Here is a 6667-nt window from a genome sequence, read left to right on the forward strand (position 1 = left end):
ACACAACTGAAGTGACTTAGCAGCAGTGAGGAAAGGATGAGCTGGGGCAGGGAGGGGAGTGGAGCATAGCTTTGAGGGTCAAACCCCAGGGTAGCCAAGGGTCCCCCAGGCAGGTAAACCAGTCCCTGGGTCCTGCGGGTGGTAGGGGGGTGTCACCCTCCCCACCGGGGCACTGTGCTTTGAGGACCTAGCCCAGGGCATCTAAGTTTGAGTTTGAGGAGGAGAGTTCCAGCTCTCACCTGAGAAGGCTAAGGTCTTTCTTACCTAAAAGGTCAATCAGAATGAATAGCTCCCTGGAGGCTGTCGCCAGAACAAAGCCTGGACAGAGAGATGCTCCTGGGAGAGTGAAGGGTGAGCACTAGGGAAGTCGTTCAGATGTTGGCACTGTTTGTGGGAACTCCCTCCCCTCAATTTGAGCATGGCCCCAGGTTGTTCCTGTGGCATCTCAGTCCTCTGATCCTCCAGGGCTGGCAGCTTCAGCTGAACTTTCCAAGAGAAAAATGAAGCCTCCATCTAGGTGGGGGTTACTTGCATCAACTATAGGGTGTGGGACCCAGAGTCCACCTTGCCAAAACTCACAAGAGCGTCCCTAACGTCCCTCTGATGCAGCAAATACAAGGGGCTAGAGATGAGGCTACTGGGTAGGTGGTCTCAGGGACGGTCTTTGCTCTCCCCACTGTGGCTGGACAGGCCAGGGCACAACAAGACTGACAGCAGGAGGGTGAGAGGGCCCAGACTTGAAACAGGGTCCTGAAGCATGGGGAACCATCCAAGCCAGAGCCCCCTCCCTAAGGGTCCAGCAAGTGCCAAGCCCCCCTAGAACATTCACGGTCCAACAGACCCTATACCCAAGCCAGGATCCCAAAAACGTCAAGTGTCTTTGGCTTTTTAGCTATGTGATCGTAACAAGATCTGCTTTGTCATGAAACCTATGAAACTGAACCATGGATCTCGAATACAGTAACTGACAGCCCCATGTACTCTAGCCTGCCAGGCTCCTTTGTCCATGGGCTTTTCCAGGCAATACTTGGAGCAAGTTGCCATTTCCTCCTCGAGGGGATCTTCCTGACCCAGGGATCGAACTCAGGTCTCTTGCATTGCAGAGACTGAGCATTACCAACTGAGCCACCAGGGAAGCCCCTAATAATTCTCTAGATGGCCAGTACAAGTAGCTACGGGTCTTGGAAAAAAATAAAGATGCACCACCACCACTCCTCAACCTTTTTTTTCTTCTGAATCTCCAGGGCTTTAAATCTCCATTTAAAGCCACACAAATGCTTTTGAGAGCCAGCTTGGGAGGCAGCCAGTACACTAATACTTAGTAGACGAAATGATTCCTGATCTCAGGGTCTGTGAACCTGCAAAATGGTAAGAGCACACTAGGGGTAAATAGATTGTCTCCACACTGGGAGGGAAAGGGGCTTCTTATGCCTGTGTGGCTGGGCCCTGAGCATAGGCCTCCCAGCAGCCACTCTTGGCTGTTTGCTGAGTAAATGCATGATCAGTTGAGTCTGAGTCCCACATTTTGATGATGAAGAAACTGAGCCCCAGCAGGGAAATGACTTGCCTAAGGTCACTTTCATTCACTGATTTCCTAAACACACAAAAATAATTAGTTGAGTGTTTATGCATAAATGCATATGTATATGTATAATCAGATATGCATTGGAAATACAGTGTGGTAAGTACCACAGAAGAGAGGGGCAGAGCACATCATTGTGGGAGGATCCTGAGGCCATGGAGGAGGTGATCCCCCCCACCCCCACCCAAAGGGAATCTTATTTAATCAGATTATAGATGGGGAAGGAAAGGGTTGAGATAATCCAGGTGGAGGCAACAGCAAAGCCAAGGCCCAGAGGTGAGCAATGGTAAGGGGTAGAAAGAGGCAGAGAACAGCAGGGAATAGTTCCAGGGGAAGTGTGGCCCCCTTCCTGGGGCTCTGACGGCTAAGAGCAGCAGCAGCAATAATAATAACCATCACCTCTTACCACGCACCCAGTGGATGCCAGGGGTCCTAAACCAGCCCTCACGTGACGATCAGAATGACATCATTAACGCTTTGGAGGATTTAACATGGATTCCTATTGGCTGTGTTGTTTGTCTCCACAAAGCTCAGATCACTGAGTGCAAACTTATGGGCAGTATTCAGAGGGTGGTGGATGTCCAAGGACTCTGGTGTGGCCTATGGAGGTTTGTGTGGTAGCTGAGGATTTCTGCAGGTCAGCGAGGCCATGGCAGCTGACAGGTCCCGGGCCGGGCTCCGGGGTTTCTTCTCTGCACCCCACCCTGCACTCCTGAATGGGGGAAGTCACCATGCACAGCTGAGAGGCCACAGTGAAATCAGGGCCCATGGAAAAGCAACTGGAATTGTTATCAATAAAGGGCAGTGTTTGCAGAGCACTTGCTATGTATCTACCCAGCCCTGGGCAAGGCTTCACAGGGATTGTCTCACCGAGTCCACAATGCAGTCCTCAGTTAAGAGCCTCAATCCCCGTTTTACAGAGGGGCAAACCAAGGCTCACAGGCTAGGTCACTTGTCCCAGGTCACAAGGCCAGCAAGTGAATGAGCTGAGATTCAAACCCACGACCTTCTGAGCCCATAGACTACAGCATCCTGCTGGCCACTGCTGGGCAACACCCTTTCCACTGTGACTCTGGGTCTACGATGGAGAGGCCTGTGCTTTGCCCGCACCACGCCCATCACCCAGCTTCCTCCTGCTTCCACCTTCCCCATTGTCCCCAAGCCAGAGGGACTCCCTGCGCCTCTGGAGGGACCACTGGGTAGAGCTTCCCAGCTCTCCCTGCTGACAGATCAATCACTGCGTGTTGTCAGCTCTGTCTCACAGCTCCTCTCACCCACTTGCTGGGTGACCTTAGGCCAGCCCCTTGCCATCTCTGAGCCAGTTTTCTCCTCAGAGCCTTCCCTCACAGGGCCAGTGTCAAAGCCTGGAGAAGTGTGCCTCTCTTCCCTGCTCATTCGCCCAACCCTCTGGATCAGGACAATCTTCCCACAAGGACATTTGCACCCATTTTCCAGATGTAAACCCTGAGGTACATTGAAACAAGGGCTGTCCAGGAAGCCTAGGGCTTGCCCCTGGCAAACAGGGCTACAAAGGATGCTGGCTATGGCCTTGGGCTGCCACTGACTTCCTTCTGGGATGGGTGCAGCACAGAATATGAGGTTTAGTGATGAAGGGTCTCAATTCTCACATTTTTAAGTGGGGAAACTGCAGTGATGCTGGGCCACTAGCAGGCAAGTTTACTGGGATATCAGCCCCTGGAGCACAGCACTGGAAGATCTAGGGGGAGGGTGGGCTCGCTCACTCACATCCTTACCCAGCTGCCAGGCCCCTGGGTGCTGGAAATCAGGAAGTCGGTGATGCACTGCACAGCTTCCAGAATCGCCGATGTCACAGGCAAAAGCCTCAACGTTAACCTAAGAATGCTAGTGGAAAGAACCCACCTGCCAATGCAGGAGATATGAGACACAGGGGTTCAATCCCTGCATCGAGAAGATCCCCTGGAGAAGGAAATGGCTACCCACTCCAGTATTCTTGCCTGGAGAATCCCATAGATACAGAGGAGCCTGGCGGGCTACAGTCCCTGGGGTCGCACAGAGTTGACACGGCTGAAGCATGTGAGCACGAGCACGCGCTCCACCTAAGGGCAGTGGGAGCCACAGAAGAATACAGAGCAGAAGAGAGGCCTGGCAGATTCTGTTTGATAAAGACCAAGTGACTGGAGCTGCGAGGGGAAGAATGGATCAGAGAGAGTCAGCTGAGGCTGAGACACAGTCAGAAGACTGCAAAGCCAGGCTGGCCAGAGGCCAGAGCGGAGGTGGGAGAAAGTTGCCTTTAGGGATCAATTAAGTGGTGGGGGATCCGGACCGCATCCCTCCCTGCCTCTCCCTTCCCCTCTGGAACCAACGAAATACCCTCCTCCCCCTGCAGCTGCTGACACTGGCTCAGACCATTGCCCCCAGGAGCAAAGCACTGGTGGAGGGGGGAGGGGGAGGGGAGGCACTCTCAGGGGAAACCTAGTGAGGAGAACTCTTTGAAGGACCAGCTCCCAGCTCCGCACACTTCAAAACACTAGTCTTCTCATTACGAGTGATTTCCTACCGCAGCAAACTGCAGTGCAGGTGCCTGGAACCCTACTGCCCAGCTTAAGGAATCACCGATGGCACTGGCCCCTGGAGCCCCTCTCAGGTCACCTGGCCAGCCCACCTGACCCCAGGGTGAGCACGATCCTAAATGCTGCATTGCTTGTTCCTGTATCTCATAGTGCTGTATTCCCCCCTTGTAATATACTGCTTAATCTTGCATGCTTTTGAACTTCATTCAAATGGTATTATACTTCATGTATTCTCTGGCAGCAAGCTTTTAAGTCATGCATTATTGTGTTGAAATATGTCCCTGGGGTTCATTTATTTGCACCGCTGGCTGTATAGCAAGGTTTCCCAGCCTCAGCACCGTTGGCAGTTTGGACTGGAGAAGTCTTTTGTTGCGGGTGGGGGGGGGGAGGGGGCATCTTCCACAGTGTAAGATGCTTACCAGCTTCTCTGGCCTCCACCCATTAGATGGAAGTGACGCCCCTGCCCCTGCTACTGTGAAAACCAAAGATGTCTCCAACCTAACAAAGTGACACAAATGCACTTATTTGCAAAATAGAAACAGACAGAAAACAAATTCACGGTTACCAGAGGCAGGAAGTGGCAGGGAGGGATAAATTAGGAGTTTGGAATTAACAGATACACTTCAATGGTGTCTGACACTTTGAGACCCTATGGACTATAGCCCACCAGGCTCCTCTGCCCATGGGATTCTCCAGGCAAGAATACTGGAGTGGGTTGCCATGCCCTCCTCCAGAGGATCTCCCCAACCCAGGGAACAGATACAAGCTACAATACATAAAAGAAATAATCAACAAGGGCCTACTGCACAGCACAGGAAACTCTATTCAGTATTCCATACTGACCTAAATGGAAATAGAATAGATAATATAACCGAATCGCTTTGCTGTATACCTGAAACTAACACAACGTTGTAAATCAACTATGCTCCAGTATAAAATAAAAATTAAAAACCAAGAACAAAAATGTCTCCAGACCTTGCCAAATGGCCGCTGAGAGCGAAATCTCCCCAGCTGAGAGCTCCGCCATCTAATTTCCGTTGCATGAATGCGTTGCCTTCACTTCTCTTCTCCTGTTGAAGGACATTTGTTTCTAGTTTTCGGCTGTAACTAGCAGTGCTGCCGTCTGTGTCCTCATGCTCACAAGCAAGAGCTTCTCTTGGGTCTGTACCGTCGTGGCTCTCAGAGCACAAGAGAAAGCCTGGCTAAATTTCATACTGGAGGTGCCCAGTATATTGGGCGGGTAGGAGAGAAAGAAACACTCTAGCAGGTTTGCCCACTATGACTTCTTTGAAATGTTTATCAAACTGACACTGAAAGTGTGCAGAGATACCAGTGAGACATGACTCATGCTAACTTGTCAGATATACCGGATTTACTCCAGGTGATAAGTTCCAGACCCCAGATGCATGGTCTTTGAGGCCAGCAGTGCTTCTCTGTGACCGTCATCACTGTGCTGGGAAGGGGGAAGCCCAGGCGAGCAGTCCCACCTGTGATGGGGTTTCCATCTGCCCGCCTGCAGCTGTACCCTCCTCCAGGACAAAGTCCCGCCCTTCTCTGGGACCCTCCCAGCCGTGTTCCATGGGGGTCTGCGGCTGCACCATCTGCATGAGATAGCTTTGGGCCATGCTCCCAGAGACCCTCACTCCCACCCCCAGGTCCCACCTCAGCCTCTAGATGCCCTGCCCACCAGGCCTGGGCAGCTCCCCTTCCAGCCCTATCCTCTGCGGAGATCAGAGACCAGCCTTCTCCGCTGCTGAATATTTCATGTTCTGATGGTGGAAATGAAGTCGGTGAAGACCTTAATTGTTAATGTGGCTGCTGCCACTTCCAAGACCAGCCTTTCTCACTCTCTCCAGCCTGCCCCCTCCTGTTTGATGCAACAACAGCAGTAATTCCTCCTGTGACCTGATCTGGGTGAGGCTGGGCTGTAGTGAAGTTGCCCCCCTGCCTCCAGCCCCCAGGCGAGCCTGCAGTTGGGCAGAAGCTGTGACATGAGGAACTTTACCAACCAAACCATCAGTTGGGTCCACCTCTTTGTCCACTGCCGTTTGAACTGTGGTGTTGAAGACTCTTTTTTTTGTTGTTGTTGTTGAAGACTCTTGAGAGTCCCTGGCCCAGCAAGGAGATCAAACCAGTCAATCCTTAAGGAAATCATCCCTGACTATTCATTAGAAGGCCTGTGACTGAAGCTGAACTTCCAATACTTTGGCCACCTGATGCGAAGAGCTGATCATTATGAAAGACACTGATGCTGGGAAACATGGAGGGCAGAAGGAGAAGGGGGTGACAGAGGATAGGATGGTTGGATGGCATCACCAACTCAGTGGACATGAGTCTGAGCGAACTCCAGGAGACAGTGAAGGACAGGGAAGCCTGGCGTGCTGCAGTCCATGGGGTCTCAAAGAGTCAGACACGACTGAGAGATGGAACAACAGGACATTCCCCAGTGTCCTCCCAGCAGAGAGCTGGGGACTAAGAGAGTGTTTGTGGAATGAATGAATGATATAGGAGGGAGCTGGTTAAGTAGGAAAGC

Source organism: Capra hircus, chromosome 21, assembly GCF_001704415.2.
Source record: "Capra hircus breed San Clemente chromosome 21, ASM170441v1, whole genome shotgun sequence".
Classification (NCBI taxonomy): Eukaryota; Metazoa; Chordata; class Mammalia; order Artiodactyla; family Bovidae; genus Capra; species Capra hircus.